The sequence below is a fragment of the Taudactylus pleione genome, unplaced genomic scaffold (genome assembly GCF_031769625.1).
Source record: "Taudactylus pleione unplaced genomic scaffold, aTauple2 ptg000018l, whole genome shotgun sequence".
Classification (NCBI taxonomy): Eukaryota; Metazoa; Chordata; class Amphibia; order Anura; family Myobatrachidae; genus Taudactylus; species Taudactylus pleione.
Window position 1 is genome coordinate 11,934,687 of NW_028284420.1, and position 20,755 is coordinate 11,955,441.

The window sequence follows — 20,755 nt, forward strand, 5'->3', positions numbered from 1 at the left end:
GTCCAGGGTAATGAGTGGAGAGGCCATTTGTGGGTGGTAACAGGGGTAGGACACTTATAACGGGGGGTTGGAGATGCAAACGCAGGCATGCCTGGGTGGTTCAACGCCGTTTTAGAGGCATGCATAATTAACAGGCAACGTCATAGTACACGTCACTTGCCATTTTTTTACACTGATTTCCTCGCAATGCTTGCGTTCGCATCCGATGGTGCTCGATGTACCAATGTTTTAATACACTTCCTGGAGATGACGTGTTGCTTGAGGGCGGCTCTGCCTGTGCGATTGGGCGTATGCATACACAAAGTGGCCGCACGCTAAGACATGGTGGGCGTGCTTATGCCTTGGCGAGCGATCGCTTCCCGTGGCGTCACTTTGAAAAATATGCGTAGCGAGCATAGAAAAATCTAGCGAGCGTATGCAGATAGCAAATGGGTCTGAATCAGGCCCTTAGTTCAGCCACTTGATACGCATAGAGGGGCCGATGTGTGTGGGGTGTACATCTGTTTTTGTTTAGTGTAAAACATGCAAATTAGTTATGTGCATTCTCACAAAAAAAAAAGAGTATATTGTTGGTCATATTTAAACTTGTGCTTCTTATTACAGGTAAGGTGGGAAGGGGTGAAAAAAGTATAGTAATAAACAGTAACTGGGTAGGATGGTGAAACCCCAGGGAGCATCACTCAGTTTACTAATGTAATGTATGATATGGTGAAGATTGTACATTGCTGGCTGCCACAATTTGTTCCATTATGTGAAGGAAAAACAATGGACATAAAAATCTTTTGATTCTAATACAAGTGAGTGCTGGTCTTGTATGTACCAGGGTCCCTGATGGAGCTCTTGGAAAGGATTTTGCAATAATATATATATATATATATATATATATATATATATATATTTTTTTTTTTATTATTTGCAGAGTTACTAGCTATTTATTGTTTATTCTCCTTTCTGTTTTCCCACCTTCCCTCATCGCCCTCTGTTTGTTCCCCTTTCCTCCTGTCCAACTCTGGTCATCTCCCTGTCCTTCTGTCTGCCTCTGCAATTAAGTTGCAGTGGAATGCAACTTAAAGGCCCCCATACATCAGCAATTGATTGCAGCAATCGTGCAATTTGCAATCGATTGTGTATAAAAATCTTTCCCTTTTTCAATCGATTGCAAATTGCACGATTGCTGCAATCAATTGCTGATGTATGGGGGACTTTAATTGAGTCTATACCTGGAAATGGTCCATTTTATTTCAGATATTAAAGTTTAATTTATAAGTTATACAAAGCGGAATATTAGATCATCACCCTGTGGAGTTGCAGTACACACAAGAGGTTTATACTATGGCCATAGTGTCCTTGAAGAGCTTAATTTAACATGAAATGAACAGTAATTGAAGTGACGTTAGAGTCTGTGAGGGATTTAAGGCAGATTTAACGGGGGAGTCCACACACACACACACAGACACACACAAAGACACACACAGACACACACGCACACACGTCGAGAGGTGAAGTTAGTAGGATCGTTTCCAACTCATCCCAATAAGTAACAAGCTGAATTCCTCATTTAAACTACAGCTATTGTTGCAGTTTTTGCGATACTTAGTTGTGTTTATTATGTCTATTATGTAACTATAATAAAATTATTGCTACAGTCACTATTGCAGTCTTTGTGCTACTTATTTGTGATTATTATGTTCATTATGGAACTATAAGAAAATAGTTGCCACATTGGGATATACACATGTTATTCAGAAGCTATTATGGTAAATATTGCAAGTCAATTATGAAGTATCAAATAGCCAGTATAAAAGGTTTTTATCTAACAAATAGATGATCGTTCTATTTATTTAATAAATAGAGGACTTTAGGATTTAAATTTGTATATACTATTTCTTATATTATTAATGAATATAAGATTAGAATTCCTATAAGTATGTATTATTGGAAATAAAATCTAGTATAGCTGCTGGATTTGTTAGTGGAAAATAATTCCCTTTCCTCTTAAATCAATAGAGGATTATTATAAGAATATTATTGTTTTTTATTAGGTTGCCCTATCTTGGTTCTCTGAGGATATAAAGTTGAACTTGCTTAGGATAGAACAACAATTTGTTGTTATTATCATCTTAAAATATGGTATGTATATAATCATTTTATCTATTTAAAATAAAAAAAAAATTGGGATCTTGCACCAGTTTATTTCACCCCCATTTCTTTTTTTAGTCAAGAAATACCCCTGATGAAGTCCTTTCTATTATCTGTGCATGTGTCCATTTACGAGGCCCACTGTAGCGATATCCATATGACAAGGTGCGACAGTGGTCTTTTAAAAATCTTCCTGTTAATGGTTATATTATCAATATCTGCTCTAAAGATTGGATGTAAACCATTTTAAGAACTATTTTGTGTTTGATTGATTTTATATGCAATAAATATTTTGCAGAACTAATGGTGGCCATTGTGCCTTTTTGGGTAATATCTTGGTGCAAGGGTTTATTTTAGAACAACCCCAAGGAGGAATTACATCCTCAAAGATTTCCAACTTCTGACTTGGCACACTTACTGTAGATGGTGATTTAGAGACTATTTCTAAAGAAGAAAGTTCAGTAACGTTATGTCAACACATCAACTGATTCAAGACACTGTATTTTCTTTTGAGGACCTATTTCATTGACTGTCTATTGTATCTATATATTTTTTAAAGATTATGTAACATCATTACAGTTAATGTGTAGTGCAATCTTTTTTCCTTCTTCTAGATATATATACATTGTCCAAGGTCTGGCACTCCATGGATATATATTGTGATCTAGTAATGCTGTAATAACTGTGCATATATATATTATGACATGTGTATATAATATGATGCGTGTATCTTGATCCAGCGACACCTACTGTAATATATGCACAGGATTGTTTGAGGGAGGGGGCCCCAAACCCGTATCTTGCCTAGTACCCCATGAGATCTAAATCTGGCTTTGATTGGTAGAGCAAACACACTCTAATGAGGATGTTTGTCAGCACTAGCTAGCTGCTTCTGACTGGCTAATTGTGCAATCACTGCTGAAGCAGATAGTGATTTCTTTATTGCTCATGCATATTATATATGCATATGTTATGTAACGTTCTTTATAGTTTTTTTTACTTTTATTCGTATATGGGAAAGAACATTTTACCCACTGTTTTATAAATTTTTTACTTAAATAACAACCTAAAAGCAACATGAATTTTGCTATCAAAATGATTGTTAAACCATCTGTGTGCCTATTGTTGATATGTCTTATTGGAGTAGATATAGGAGCCAGTGTAATTGTGGAATGGAGTTTAGGGCCAGACAGTTTGGCATTAACCAGGCTTGCAGGTTTATTAAGAATAACAGCAGTAACTATTAAGATATTACAGCACAATACAATTACAGCAATTGTCTGCTTTGTACAGAGTAAGCGGTTTATATCCCAGGAGACAGCAGTGATATGGTATGTACACACACCACGGAGAAACATGTGCTGCACGTCCATACAGTACATCCAGGGCCGGTGCAAGGTTTCTAGGCACCCTAGGCAAACCTACAGAATGACGCCCAAGCTCCTCCCAGTGTCTTCTCTGCCGCTTACACACAGACACACACACACACATACTTGATTGTTTTAAATATTGTTAGATTTACGTATATTTAGATAAATTAACATAAATTATGTGAAAGATTATGAGACAGTAAAAGAAATTACACAGCTGAATAAATACAGTATACTACACTTAGATCTTGTGCTGGTCAAAAACACAATCTCAAAAATCAAAATACAATACTGGAGAGATCAACTGGATCTCAATTTGCCAATCAAGTAAATCCTGTAGGCAAGTCGACATGACCTGTCAGTGACCACACTACTAAGAACCCTGTGATCACATTTTTCCTCTTTTGGTTTTGTGCTAACTTAAAAATTAGTTTGCAAAAGTCTGCACCATTAATAAAGATTTAAGGGGCACACTGGAGACGGTCAGTCACTCATCCAGCTCCTAGCTCGGGGGAAGCATTGCATGCATCAAACATCAGCAAATGAAGTGTCATGTGACTGCCAGTACAAGCCTGGACAGATGAGTCACTGGCTCCAGTAGATACCACCAGTGAGTCACATTTTGGGGTCAGACTGTGGGGAAAGGGACGCATAGTGGAAGTTACGGCTTATAAGAGCCATGGCCGTTGCTGATGGCCATGTAGAAGAGGCATGTCTAAGAGACATCTTTGATTTATTAGCTTTGACTCAGCAGCAGCGCCCTTCAGGTGCCAGTGCCCTAGGCAGCTGCCTATAGCTGCCTAATGGTAGCACTGGCCCTGAGTACATCACACACTTGGCAATATAACGCAGGGGCTTGCATGTGCAGTAAATGGTCTGGTGGCCATCTTAGTAAAGGTGGCTGGCTGGCTTCAATACAGAGCAGTAGATGGTGCTCGAGCACACTCCTCTCTAACACCTATGACCTGGTTGTGTATAAGTGTATGTGTAAGTTTCTGGGTTCTGCTTACCCAAAATAAAACAAGATACTGGAAATACTGTATGTTAATAATACCACTTTCAGACAGGAAAATCCCTAAAACCTGGGTTTTTTTCCATATCTTTCAACCCGGGAAGGACCCAGGAATTTGCTCCTTACCCCCTTTAACACAGCACATAATTCCAAGGAAATTCCCGGGTCGACCCCTTAGACACAGAACACAGATCATCCCTGCAATATACAGTGTGTCATAATAAATGGACTGCTTTTATGGCACAGAGATGAGGTCATGAAAAGTGCAGCCCGTGCACCGCCATACAGCCAATAAGCGCTGCTTACTATGCCCGGAGTAGAAAAACCTGTGTTGGCACCTTTCAGACAGCCGCCAACCCATGTAAGACCCGCGAAAAACCCAGTTAAATACCTGGGTCGAAATACCGGGAATTAGGTCCCGTGTTGACCCTTTCAGACAGGAAAAAAAACGGGTCAACCTGTCTAGAGCCGGAAAATTACTGGGTTCTTTTCTCTGTCTGAAAGGGGTATAAGAAAGTATTTATAAATTCTGTAGGTTCAAGTGAGAAAATGTACAGTAGGCAGACATATGAATTCTACATATTTTCTTAGATGTTACAACAAGGCTTCCAAGTTACAATGAACGCTGAATAATATCAATACTGAAAATTATGTCTGTATTGCCTCAAATAATAAATTCATCAAATAGTTATGTCACATCAATATATTTATTCTTATTTGGAGCTCCTCAAATGTGAGCTTGTCCTTTAAAATCTGCAGCAAATCACTGGAAAGGATTGGTAAGTGTGTCAATTATTCTCAAACTCGCTGGGTATTAAATCAGATGTATTTAAGCCCAAACCTAACAGCGAGTTCTAGCGATTTGTGGTGATTAATATAATTACTCACAAAAAACTTGCTACCTAATACATTCCCTGTATGTCTGCAAATCTCCTAACACTGTGGCATAACAATATTGGTCAAGCTGTTGGTCTTACTCAACTGTTCATTAACATTGCATGATGACATTGCAAAGTTTTATGCTTTAGCTCTGTTGACTCTCGTATTTAACCATTCTTGTGATCCAGGTGTCTTCAAGTCTTTTGCAAACATCCCAATGTGTATTTTATAGTATACTCAGATCCCCTGACCTTGTTTCAATATACTGCAGTGCTGACTTATTCATATTACACAATCTTTTTATTTTTCATAAGTTTGCCATCTAGTGAGGCCAAAATGTATTAGCTTTAAACTAAAATGAATTCTCAGTCTGGCAATGGGAGAAACGCGGTTGCCCGATGTGAAACTGGTGCATGCTGACAGTTCCGAGCTAGACACATCTTGTGATTTATCCAGCTTGTACTTGTTTTTTGTTGTTTTTTTGGTGAATACATTTTACATCTGCATTAATTAATGCAAATGCATTTAAACTCAGGATGAGCCTCAGGATGTGGAATGTACAATGTGTACAGATAAAGCAAACAGTGAGTTGACACCAGATGCATCTTGAAATGCACTGTGCACCATATTTCACAAAATACAATCAACACAGTATTTAATGAATTATCACCCTACAAATAAACTTATAGTTAAACCCTTAAAACGGTAGCCCAGGTAGATAGAGGGCAACAATTCATACAGATGAAATGTCTGTGGATTTGGGGTCTAATTCAGAGATGTATGAAAATCCTATGCCGCACTGCGCATGTGCAGGTCTCATTCTATGAGAACGCTCGCAGTGCCCTGGAAGTCGTAGCCTGACTGACAGGCTGCAGCGTTGCAGAAAATGGAGGAGTGTCTCTGGCGTGCTGACGCCAGTGGCTGTGTCCTTGGATGCAGCTTTACTGTCTTCAGCAACATGAATTCTCCGATCCTCCTGAGTAACCTGAGGGTTACTCAGATGACCAATGTTTAGGCAGGTGATTTGATGCTACTTCCTCGGTGCAGTAGCAGATCAGAGAAGCCGGCATCTATGTACATAAGATGTCTCCTGCAGCATTAGCATATAATCACACAGCCGCTGCATACAAAGACGCAGGGGCTGTGTGATTGGTGTACATCTCTGTAACCAGGCCCTAGGAATGTCTTTCACAGCTATTGTTATGGAAGAAAATTCATCTCTGATACCAAGACCAAAGGTTTCCCTGAAAGTGCAAGTACTTGGTGCTATCTGGCTAACTGGACCAAGGCCAATGAAATAAAGTGCAATGTGTACATTAGAAATACTGTCTGGTAGCAATGAATAGTGGTCCAGACCACGAACAAAGGTAGTTCAATTATTTCAGCATACACGGATAGAAAGTTACTGGAGATTAACTGATCAATGCGTCTCATCTCCTATAGAAAACTTTTTCAAAATGTTATTTGTCTCTTCCTTTCCTCAAGCAATCCTGCAGAGAAGTTCAATGTACCGTGCAGATAGCTAGAATTCTTATACCTTACTAACAATAAGCAACAACACCATTTGTGACGGTATACGTTCAGGAAGCCGGCTTCCAGACACTGTTATCCCGACTAGGGACGAATGACAGGCGTCTAAATGTAGATGCCTGTCATTTGCCTGACGTTGGGAAACTAGCGCCCGGCATCCCGATCGAGCAGATGCCGGGCGATGCAGCGGAAAGCCATGCGGGGGGGGGGGGTTAGGTTTAGGGCTCCCGGGGGGGACAGGGTTAGGCACCCTCCCGGGAGGTTAGGGGGAGGGAGGGTTAGGGTTAGGCACCCCCCCGGGGGACTTAGGTTTAGGCGGCGGGGAAGAGGGGGTTAGGTTTAAGCATTTAGAGGGGGGATTAGGGTTAGGCACTGGGGGGGAAGGTCAGGGTTAGGCACCCTAAAGGAGGGTTAGGGTTAGGGCGTAGATTAGGCTAGTCAATACTTACCTAAGGACGATCAGGATTCCTTCCTCTGTCGGCCACGTGCTGTCGGGATTTGAACCGCCGGCAAGGGGTCCAGAGGTAATTCATACCGATTCCTTTGTGACATACTGTATAAGAAACTTTCACTTGTGGTTTCAATAATATATTCACATTATTGATAGAAAACAATAAGCAAGACACTATTTGGAAGATGTATCAATAAAGAAAATGCGGTAAAACCTCTGAAAATGGCAGTTTCCGCAGGTTTACCACAATACATATGGATCTCCATATTATTAAAGTGGTCTTCAGCTAATATCAGCTGAATTCTATGAGGTTGCTATGTGCCTGTATGCAGCATGCTCCTAATAGCAGACCCTTTTGGAGCTTCTGCAGCTGGGCAATGCCAGTATTACTAAAGCATTGCGAGTATTAGTGACACCCCAGTCACGCTATTAATGCAGGCTAGCAAATATCAAACTTACTGTTCTGGACCTCTACCCACAAGTACGTTTTCAGCTGGTTTTCTGGGAGTAACTATCCCCTATAGCGGCACAATATATAAGACCAATTGATATCGTAACCACTTGTAGGTTTATTAACAATAAGGAGTATAAGGGCAGGAGTACTGACAACAATATTCAGCTTAGTGCCTTACAAACAATATATATCAGTAACAGAGCCGGATTTAGACCTCATGGGGCCCTAGGCAAGATACCAGTTTTGGGGCCCCCTCCCTCAAACAATCCACATCCCTATATTTTAATTTCTGACTCTTGCCCTTGTACAGCACCTTGAAGAAAAGGTCCGCTGCCGCCTTGAAACGTCGGCTATGTATGTAAGGGTTGGGTATGGGATGCCAGCACTCAGAATCCCGACGCCAGCATCCTAACAAGGTTAGGATACCGATACCTATTGGTAAGTATGCTAAACTTACCCCTAAACCCTCCCTCTCCACAGCCTAGACCTAACCCTCCCTCCTGCAGCCTAGACCTAACCCTCCCCCCACAGCCTAAACCTAACCTTCCCCCCGCAGCAGCCTAACCGCTATCAGCACAGACATCCCCTCCCCTCACAGCACAGACCCCTCTTTCCTCACATCACTGACCCCTCTCCCATCTCAGCACAGACCCCCCCCTCCCCTCAAAGCACATACCAATCTTTCCTCACATCACTGATCCCTCTCAGCCCAGCCCCCTCCCCTCGTAGCACAGACCCCTCTTTCCTCACATCACTGACCTCTTTAAAAACTGACCCCCCCTCCCCTCATAGCAAAGACCCCCTCTTTACTCACATCACTGACCCCTCTCCAATCTCAGCACAGAACCCCCCTCCCCTCATAGCACAGATCCCCTCTTTCCTCACATCACTGACCCCTCTCAGCACAGACTCCCTTCTCTCACATCACTGACCCCTCTCAGCACAGACCCCCTTCTCTCACATCACTGACTCCTCTCAGCACAGACCCCCCCCCTCCCCTCAAAGCACAGACCCCTCTTTCCTCACATCACTGACCCCTCTCAGCCCAGCCCCCCTCCCCTCGTAGCACAGACCCCTCTTTCCTCACATCACTGACCTGTTTAAAAATAGACCCCCCCTCCCCTCATAGCAAAGACCCCCTCTTTCCTCACATCACTGACCCCTCTCCCGTCTCAGCACAGACCCCCCCTCCCCTCGAGATCCTCTCTTTCCTCACATCACTGACCCCTCTCAGCACAGACCCCCTTCTCTCACATCACTGACTCCTCTTAGCACAGACCCCCCCTCCCCTCATAGCATAGACCCCCTCTTTCCTCACATCACTGGCTCCTCTCCCATCTCAGCAGATCCCCCTACCCTAACAGCACAAACCCCCTTCCCTCACAACACTGACCCCTCTCCCCTCTCAGCAGACTCCAATATCCTCACAGCACAAACCCTGTTTCCTCACATCACTGACCCCTCTCCACTCTCAGCACAGCCCCCCTCACAGCTCCGACCGGTCTCCCATCCACTTCCCTCACCTCTCACAGAACAACATAGAACATTTCTCCCCTCCCCGCTAGCTGCAGCAAACTTACCTGTCCTGCCAGCATGGATCCTCGAGTCGAGTGGCTCCTTCTCCTAGTATTATTGTGGCGTGACTTGATAATGTCACATCGCCCTCACTGAGTATTGCTCCTGAATGGGGTGTACTCAGCTGGCTGCATACCATGCCTAATGGTAGGGCCGGCCCTGGCCTCCAACTTCACCCCCTCCTCCACCCACCTGGTAGGGACAGGACTCTGGATGATATACTGCTGCTGAGCTGACTGCTGAGTGTGTATCCCCTTGCTGCGGGATGGTGCCAGCAGCAGTAGCTCAAAATTAATATACTCTCCAGGGCTGGATTCCGGGGTGCCTGGTCACAGGCCCTTTGAGACCCGCCGGGCCCTAGGCATCTGCCTTGGTTGCCTAGCAGTAAATCCGGCCCTGATCAGTAACAATGCAGTATTGAGAGACTTACACCTAGCAATATTTATTTTACCGGAATCTGGAACTGTTCAGTTGCTTGGGCTGTTCGTCTACAAATGAAGTTGGTTAGTTCAGCACAGTAAATAAATACAATTAACTTTTGACTAACACATAAAAATTAATTAATCGATTAATTGAATCCCTTGAACAATTGTAGATAACAAAAAATAACTGATCTCACTGACTCCTAAGGAAATCACTGTTAAGTGTACTAATTTATCTCAGTAGGCTGCACCGACTGATCTGGCTGACTGATTGTCCTGCACCTTCCCGGAGTGTTGGATGATCGATATCGATAATGATATGATCGCTATCGTTCATATCGTGCATTTTAATTGTTCCGTGTGTACCCACCATTATACAGTTTAATCCTGTCCTGGGCTGCTGGCCAAATAGAAGGAATTTGGCAACATTTGTAGCGATAATCAGTGAAGGTTCATAAGAGCAACATAGTTACTAATTGTGTCTATCTCGGCTAGATTCTGGCTTTCCGCACAGTCAGTGAAGCTGGTATGCTCAGGGATATAGTGCAGATTGTCCTTTAATCTGCTCCCAACCTTAAATAAACAGTGCATTGTTGCTGAGCAGATAATGTAGCTTCTATGAGGACCTGAGGACACCTGAAACAGTAGCCTATAGGTAGGGGTTTCCTTTTTAGAACAAAGGCCCTCATTCAGAGCCACTCGCTAGCGGCAGTACGCTCGTTCCGAGCGATGTTCGCACATCTGCGCATGCGTACGGATCGTTATACGCATGCGCGAACCAGTCAGTGCGGCCGAAATTCATGTGCTCGCAATATAGCGAATGCCTGCTATTTTGAGTGACAGAAGGAGGCGTATGTGGGTGGTAACAGGGGAAGGTGCTTGAAAATGGGGAGTGGAGATCCGAACGCAGGCGTGCTTAAAGGTCAAAACGGGCGTTTTATGGGTGTGCATAATTAATACAGCAGCGTCATTGACCACGTCACTGGGTTATTTTATAGCCAGAACTGCTCGCAAGATTGTGGTAGCAAAAACCAACCACAAGAATAGCGAGCAGTTCATACGCTGGTCGATGTACTCGATTAATCTAATAAATAGCGGACATGACGTATGGTGCGAGCGGCCAGGGGGCGTTTTTAACAAATAAACGAGCGTATGTTTTGCTCGCTCGTTCAGACTTAGAGGTGTGAACAGACTGCAATTTGCGAACGGATCATTTGAATAGCCACCCCTTGTTTTTGAACGAACGACCGCAAATAGCGAACGGCTCTGAATCAGGCCCAAAGGCCCTCATTCAGAGCCACTCGCTAGCGGCAGTACGCTCGTTCCGAGCGATGTTTGCACATCTGCGCATGCGTACGGTTTTTAGTACGCATGCGCGAACCAGTCAGTGCGGCCGAAAATCGTTGGTACGCAATATAGCGAGGGCCTGCTATTTTGAGTGACAGAATGAGCGTATGTTTTGCTCGCTCGTTCAGACTTAGAGGTGGGAACAGACTGCAATTTGCGAACGGATCATTTGAATAGCCACCCCTTGTTTTTGAACGAACGACCACAAATAGCGAACGGCTCTGAATCAGGCCCAAAGTCTCCTAATAATTCTCATTAATTGGATATATCTGAAAGACTGTCTCTATAAATTACTGAAAATTGGGCTGTCACCTGAATAAGTCACTTTTTTAAGGAAATCAGGCTGCTCCTATTGCTCTCTTTCTCGACATTATTGGTATTAGGTACGATGATGGTTTGGCTCACTAAGGGCCTCATTCAGAGGTGGTCGGAGGATGCAAGCGGTCGCTCAGAAACTGGGCGGCCGATTGCATCCTGACCGCCCGCCTCTGTTGCGGTCGTTAGGCTGTGGGTTAACACCCACAGCTCTAATGACCGCTCAGGTGATGGTCTCTAACCATCGCGACCAACGGGGCTTACGACGAGACCCTAGGGTAGGGTCTACCTTGTCTTAAGCCCCGGAGAGCTTCTGGCTCTGTCTGAGCCGGAAGCTCTCCACTGACATCACTAGTGATGTCAGTGGGGCCTCCCCCAAACGGTAGGCGTTCCCATGGGAACACCTCCGTTTGGGCTGCCACCCCCCCGGCCCGCCTTCCAAACGGGGCGAGCTGTCAATCAACATCGACAGCTCGCCCCCTTTGGATCGAGACCCGCTATGACCGCTGCTGTCGGTCGTAGCGGGTCTCACGCATGCGCACGATGGCGCCGGTGCCGTCATGCGCATGCTCTGTGGGGGCCATCGACCCGGTCCGAGCGCATCGGTGCTAACAACCGGATCTGAATGACCCCCTAAGTCCCTTGCAGTAATAACTAAGTATGTTGTTGTAGATTGTCAGCTAGGTGACACTGCAGTAATGCTAGGTGTTGTGTGTTTTTGTTTCGTTACAGACCTCTCATGTCGGAACAATGACAGCCGCTGACTCTTGGGTAGTCACCACCCCTTTGCAACACCTATGTAATCGACCACAGTCCCAACCCGCCTCTCAGTTTGGCAGCTCTGCCTCTTCCTCTGCTGCTCCAGTGCACCTGGTGATCAGCAGTCGCTCCTCATATTCGGATGGCCGCAGCTTTTTTAGGTAAGTTATCCAGTGTCTATCCGCTTTCTGCTCTCTGTGCCACAGGACAGTTTAACTGTCAGTCGGGCAGTCCCTTTAATAGCCTCTGTCTGGGACCCTGGTACCGGTCAGTTATGCTGATGGTAGTTGTCCAGTGTCTCTAGTACAGGCAGGACTCCCCTCCCAAAGTCAAGCTGTAGAGTCCCCTCAACAACAATAGTGCCTGCCAGGTTGGAGACACCATAATTCCCAAGGGGGCCGGTCATACATATAATATAACAAGCGTTTTATTATATAACTAAAATATGTATACTGTGTGTATATATATATATATATATATATATATATATACAGTTTCACAAAACACAACTCATATTGCTACTGAATTATCATAACAATGAGGGATACTCTTAAAATCTGGGGTACTACACATGTCAACTCCCAGAGAAGACTATTTTTTATTCAACCATTTTTCAACAGTTTTCAAAGATAAACACATATTTAAGCCAGGGGGGAAATCAATTTTCAAACACGTTTGACATATTTAAGTCTAAAAAAAATTAGTAAGAAATATCATGCAGGATATTTCCAACTATTGTGCAGATGTACCATTAGTTTTTTGCATTATTTGATTTGTGATGTAACCCCAGTGGGATTTAATACTTTGGGTCTGGGTGCCAGTAATTGGATCAACAACATTTTTCTGATGGTTCACCATGAAGTGAGAATAGTTTAAGCCGAACTACTTTCCAATATTCTGATATGTGCCCATTCATCTGACTTGATGGTGGAACCAGGGGCGACATGACGACGAATGATGGCACTCAAGGTGACTTCATTTCTGTAAAGGATGTGAAATATGTGCAAGTCTTGATTGTCATTGAGACACATCCAAACTAAGCCAAATATCCAAGGCCCAACCACACGATTTCCGTAATATTTATTTTGAAAGGGAGAATGGCTTCCTTTGAGCAATTGGCCACTTGTTTATTTCCGATGTCCCCTCAACAAACTCTCGTTGATTTAAAGGATTTGCCCTGGACCACCCATTGGTTGAGCTTCATTCAATGCTCAATAGCAAATAATTGCACCAATCCACCAATGTGATGACCAATCAGGGTTTGAGTCTGTCCCAAATAGAAACCCTTTGACCAAAGGTAAATGATCATCAAGTCATCCTTGATTTTAATTTTAGTATGCGATTTTATGTCTTGGCATACTGTTTCAAAGAATTTCATTGTCCTTTGTTACTGGTTTTACTTGACCATTTACTGTATGACTGCTTTTTGCAGAACAGCAGTGGTTACACATTCAACTATAGACTACACAGTAAGTGTCACAAATTCCTTGTTATGGTTCAACATCTTCAGGCCAAATTATGAACTCATTGTTCCCTGCCACTTTTATGGTTTCAACTTCAGTCATTGTTTCCACACAAAATTTGTGTAAAGACAGTGTCACAACTCCCGGATGGTTATGGATGCGGGCTGTATTAGGGAGTTGGCTAGACCTAAGCCTGAGGCGCGGAGTCTAATGTGCCAGCGGTATTCACCAGGGACCCTCGCAAGAAGGTATGGGCTTGGCTGCGTCCGACACACAGGTCGTGGCCCTCAGGATAGGTTCCCTTATACAGGTGTTGGTAAACTCTGGATGAAGCGGAGAAGACGTATAGCTTAGTCGACAGGCCAGGTCAGAACCAAACGGACTTAGATGGTACCAGGGAGCAGGTGTAAACAGGTCACAGGGAATAGCCAAAGTCAAAACCAGATATCAGATGCAGTACCAGAGGTCAGGCAAAATCAGGGTCACAAATGAAGCCAAGGTCAGGAACAGGTAACGGATTATCACAGGAACACTGGAGTCTGCTAAATGAGCCTGATGGTTTTCTGCACAAAGGAGCCACAGGTTAGAACTGAACTCTAGGAAGCAACACTTTGCTCAGGCACCAGTGGGAGTTCTCAAAGGGGATATGACTCTGCTGCAAGTCCCTTATAGGCTGCTGAGGTCAGCTGAGGCAGGAGCACTCTCACTGGAAGAATGCTATCGGCTGACATAGTGCATGATGGTGATGTCACTGCATGGTTCCCAAACAAGGTCAGGCAGAAATCCTGACCTGCAGCAAATGGCAAGGTAAGTCACACAATTTGTGCAGAGTGTGACATACAGTTCTTTTCCTTGAAGCACCATTTTGAAAACCACTGCTCTCCTCCTCCTCACTGTAAAATCTGTCACTGTCTTCTGTCCAACCAACTGCCACTTGCCATTCCAACTGTCACTTTGCTTTACCACCCACCTGGCCCTGCTCATGTCACATGCTCTTGACCCCTTTTCTATTACTTGCCTATTTCCTGTCATAGTAATTTCTCCTGGGGTATTTACATGTTTGACTAATAATGGCAACACATTTATACAGTCCAGACAATACATTGAGATGAGTCTGTGTAAGTTCTGATGTTTCGAAGTTTAATCATATTTTCCTCAGGGATACAAATAATAATAAAACAAACACTCATCTTATAGCCCCAACATCTCATGCAACATTACTGGCTTCCAGCTCCATGCTGCCTACTGCTCACTAGAGTGATGTCACCATGATAACTCACCACCAGTCTCATCCCTCACCAATGCCTGTAATTACATAAAAAGAATCCTTTTACAAAGAAGTAGATATATAAATACTGGTACACTGAAGAACCATTAGATATACTGTAATACAGTTAATATATCTAAATAGTCGGCATATCAATCCTAACAGTACTGTCATTACTATGGAAACAGTATATACATACACCACAATCTAATTATACAGATGTGTCTTTATACATTGCTGCTGTAGTCACTCCAAAGAGTCCCTATCAGTGCATCAAGTCCTATGCAACTCTGCTTGTGCTGAGCATCTTTTTTGCAACTTGTTCTCCTGAAGATTCATATTAGTCGCAATGTAATGTGTCTAAGGTGCACCAGGAGACTGCAATGATTAATTTGATACTGTATGTGACACTTGTATAACTGCGGGGCTATTTTTTGTAAAAAGTTTGGTACGCGACTCCTGCTTCACAACGATAACAGGTGAAGCAGCAGCTGCTTTTTCTCCACAGTAAGTGGAGTATTAGTACATGGACCCCAAAAGTACTAACCAATCAGCTTCTAACTATCATGTTACAGGCTGTGTTTGTAAACTGATACATTTTGTGACGCCCTGGTTGAGATAGTAGGGCAACCTGGAGGTACTATAGAGTTTTTATGTATTTTAAGTTTTATAAACTAGAGGTACTGTATCCTTTTTCAGAAATTAAACCTTTCTTCTTCTTTTTTTTTCAATGAAGCCATTATCTACTGCATCTTATAATATTCTAATATCTTGTTTTAATATTTGAGATGGGTCCTGAGATAAAGACCTATACACAGTTGTACTTTGTGTTTATTTCCTGCAATACAATTCCTCTGCCTTCATTGACTGCAAGTATAATAATCTTAGTATTGGCAGCCACATCCTGGGGGGGCAATATGTTCGTCCTTGGATATATAGTAATGTGGTTTTAGATGTACAATAAGCAGGGTCATAGAGAGCCGACCGAGGCCTGTGGGATGGGAGGCATGGCCATGCCCACTAAGGAAAAAAAGAGAAAACATATTAGCAGTGCCACAAAGCTGTGCTGCGCCCTGGGGGCGCTGTGTGCCCCTCAGCCCAGCAAGCAGTCAACCACTACAGCCCAGAACACAGCTGTATGTGCTGGGCTGCTGACAGATAAGATGGGGCGGCATCATCAAATCCGGGCCCCCACCGGCCCCCTACAACAAGCCTGGGTAATTAGTACCCACTCCCCCCCTCTCAGTGCCCCTGCCAATAAGTAGGGAAGCCAATCCCGCCTAATTTTTTCAATCTTGGGATTGAAAAAAATCTCAATCCCGGCATTCCCAGATACCCAGGATTGATTTGAGCAATGAAAATAGCATAGGTCTACAGGAAAAAAAAATAAAACTTTCACAGTCCCCCCAGCCCCTCCACAGAAATGAAGTAACTTTTATGCCCCCCCCCCAATCTCCCCCAACCAGCAAAGCAGCACCACAGTAAGAGAAAAAATCATTCATGGACTCTCCAGACAGAATCCATTTCACTGTCTAGTCCAGAAGGCAGCACTAATCAGCAACTCACTCCAGGCAGCAGGATAGCTCCTGTGACAGTCCTCCTCACTCAGCCTTGCATCTTGCAGCAGGAGCACTCACACCACACAACAGGCAGCGCAGCACTGGCAGGTACCTGGCGGTGGTGCCAGCGCCAGGCCACCCAGTCCAGACTCAGTGACACTGTGACAGTGTCACTCACCTCACCACCAGTCACCACTCACCACCAGTGGCTCACAGCAGGCAGCGGCTGGCCCACATGTGGCTGCGGTGCTGGCCCACCACTTTTTCCATCTCCTGTCTCCACTGTCTCCTTTCCTCTTGTCAATCGTCTCAGGCAGTGGCTAATAGTGAGTCAGTGGCAGTGCTCAGTTGCTCAGCTCTCCTCCACGAGGGGGTGGGCTGGAATGGGGCTGCACAGCATGACCTCTGACATCATGCTCACTCAGCCTCACAGCTTGCTCTACACACGTCCTGACCACTGGGCCAGGGCAACCGAGCCCAAAGCGCGGCGAGCGAAGCAAGCCCGCCAGGGGACAACTTTCTTTTTTGGTAGACTGTGTGGGCAGGAAACTGCACTTCCACCATCAGTGCACGTCGCTTCCAGGTACAATATCTGAAAGGGAAATAGTTACTACCGTGCATTCGGACTGCCCAACTAAACTCATCATACACAGTTTAATCCTGTAAATCATGGGATTGATAATGCAAATCCCGGGATTCAAATCTCTGCATTTTTGGCCTCATTTCCGGGATCTCACTGATCCCAATTCCGGTATTGGCCTCCTTAACAATAAGAATTTCATTAATTTCTTTATCAAGAATTTTAATGAATGTTTTAATAGTTGCATTGTTGGAACATGGTTCAAAAGATGACTTGCTTTTTAATTTCAACAACTGTTTAGGTTTGTGTTTTCTTTTTTTAGGAGAATTAGCTCCTTTAAAAGATTTATTTACTTTCAGTTGTATATTCAATTTGTACCTCTCTATCTCACATTGGAGAGGATCTATTGCTGCTGTGGACACAAATGTAAGTCCTCTACTGAGCACTTTATATTCTGCCTCTGTTAATACTGTACTGGGAAGATAAATTTAAGATTATTTGCTCTTGGGGATTGATGGCTTGCATCCTCTTTGCCTGCCTCTTCCCCTGACCATCCCTTCGGTTATGATGCCTGGATCGATACCTCTGGCCCAGGTGTGTGTGCCCTACAGGGGTCTGCCTCCTGTTTGCATGTGTGTGCTGTTTAATGCGATCTGAATCGCTATTAGATGTAAAATCTTGACCTGTGGATTCAGTTTCAAATGTAAATCCGCTTTGTATATCTCTATTGTGTACCAGATATCTATTGATATACTCTGTTGGAGTCATAATCACCCATCACCTTAGTCAGATTTTCTTTCTTTAATTTAATTAAGTCATGTTTATAATTGGTAATCTGGCTTTGTAATTTTTTGTTTGTAGGTCAGTGTGCTATCTGCTAGCAAAATAGGTTAAATTCTCATCAATGGTCAACAATTTGTCTTTCATGCGGCTCAATTCTTAGATGACTCTTCGGTAACTAGCAGCATGTGGTCGAAGCTATACTTATTTAGGATAGCTATCCATCCTTTGCAAAAAAACATTATTAAGTCTGCCAGTTGTAGGAATGTTATGCACCCTAAAGCCACAAGGTATATTTTTTTCTTTAAAGTATTTACTTAAAATTAATCAATGGTAACAGTAGTCTGCGCCCTTTTTTAATCTAAATCAGTTTCTATATATTTCTTCTGGTGGATTACCTTCAATTTCATATTTAAATTGTTGTTTAAATTAAATAGCCTCTGCCCCTGTTTCTGAAAAACTGAGTTTCTCCACAGTGTCAGATTAATACATCCTGGTATATTGTTATCATCACCTTCTGCCATGTTAAGAATGTAGCTTGCTGTAATAGCATTGGTTATTTTCTGCAAGCAACAATAAATCACATATGTTACAATATAGTGACAATAAATGTCCCAGCACACATACAGTATAAAATACAGGTATGCTGCCCAAGAAAGCATAAGGTATATAAATTATCATAGCAAACATCAGCCCGCAATGAAGTGAGTTCAGACACTGCCAGCCTAAGTCAGAAGATTACCTTAATTAAACTACTGGAAGAGCAGCTAGAGAAGCTGAAGAAGGAGATGAAAAAACAAATTATTTTGGACTTGTAGATCAAGTTCTTTATTCACTTCACTAGGACCAAAGGGTTTGCAACATCTTGAAATTGAATCACTACATTTTGGCAACCATGCTTGAACCTAGGTTGAAGATGTACATAAAGTTTTGCTTTCCAACTGACACAGATTTATGAGTTGCAATGAATTGCTTGCGAGCAAGTTGTCAGCTCAAGTGGCACATTACAATGTCTGCTGCTTTAGTTTCTTCTGCAAATACTACTGACAGGAAAACATTTCCTTTTCCAAGAGAACCACTGGTGATGATGATGAGTCAACTCAGTGCACCAGAGTGAAACAACATTATGACATCTGGTCTGGTTTAAAAGAACTTCCCACATCTACCATGACTCAAACTGATATAGTAAGCATCAATAGAATGGTGGAGGATTATTTTAATGACAATGTACAAATTAGCATGTCACACAGTCCCTTTGAATACTGGGAGGAAAAAAAAGGGAATTTGGAGCCCCTTGTAAAAACTAGATTTGCATTATTTAAGATGCCCATCCACCAATGTGTATTCATAAAGAATGTTTGGTACAGATGGGTACCTTGTGAGCAAACGGCGTAGGAGTCTACTTCCAAAAAATATGAAAAAACTGATGTTCATAAAAATGAACTACAAATTCTATGAGGAAGACCTTTTCCGCCAATTACAATAAATACAAAGACTTCTGTAATGGTGGATTCCAGTGGGGATGAGCTAATATTGTGATATGACATTAACACTGATGAGGGTGAGGATGATAATGACATCTTCCAACTGTGACAAAGATTTACAAAACTGTTAGCTGACTTAAGCTCATTTGTAGTTTGTTTTATGGAGGCCCAAACAAACCAAGCACTTCAGTCAAAAATGTGGCAGTGCTTTTCACTGAAGTGTCTTGTTATGTTAAACTGTGCATGTCCTTTTTAAAATATAACATAAGGGTGGGAGAGCCCAAGGACAATTCCATCATGCACCACTTTCATTATGGACTTTACCAAAATTGTGTGTGTTTGACAGGCAGTGTATATGACTGTATTTTAATGGGGTGTTTATGTTCTTTTGTATCTTGCAAAGCCATCCATCACCAGCTTCTGATCCGGGCATATAGCCCTGTTTCCTGCAGCTTCTGCACAGTTATAGAAAAGTATCATCAAATCATATAATCCTATAATTAATAATTATTGACTTTAACTAGGCTGTTACTCTGCATTGAATAATAAGGCCTATTAATTGCAGTTTGGATTCAGTTTCAACTTTAAAAATCACATTGGGTTTTGGGAAGCTTGTTTTTTTAATAGACTTCTCCATGTCTCCGATTTGGATTATTTATAGTTATATTAGTACAGTAATCAATCAATCAATCAATCAATCAATCCTTTACCTGGCTTCTACTAAATACTTCACCTCCATTTACTTATGCTGACCTCAGGCCTCTGATCTACAGTAGTTGATTAATGAAAACATTCTACAGGATCATTTAGTTAATTATGTTTTATAGTACAGCTACATTCTTTTACACGGCCATGTGTTTGGCTAAAGTAAGCGACAGAGCAGCAGCACAGTCAGGTCACTGCAGCCTTTGGCCAATATGTGTAAAAACAATATTGTGAGCTGTAAGGTTGTCAAAAATGACTGAAAATGAATGTTATTGATGTTAATAATACTTTAGGAACAAAAACAGGTCCACATTATATGGTTTTCACTGTTTTATCAATTTTAATGAAATCCAAATCCAAAACTGAAACAGAAAACACTTGAGGGTGTTCTTTTTAACTTTGAGGGGTGCACCAGATTTATTGCACTATGGGCCTGATTCAGCAAAGTACGCAAACGGCATTGTAGCTGCATCTGTCTACAGAGCTGCTATGCAAAACAATGTAAACATCGCAGCTGCCAGGAGATGTTTTGAGACTCCCACCTGCAGCTTTGTAAATCCAAGCATCTGCGTAAAAAGTCACAGCATCATTAGATTGTTGCAGTCCTAAGTAAATCTATGGTCCCATAGATTGGCCGTGGGAAGTGAGACACCGGAGCTATGTT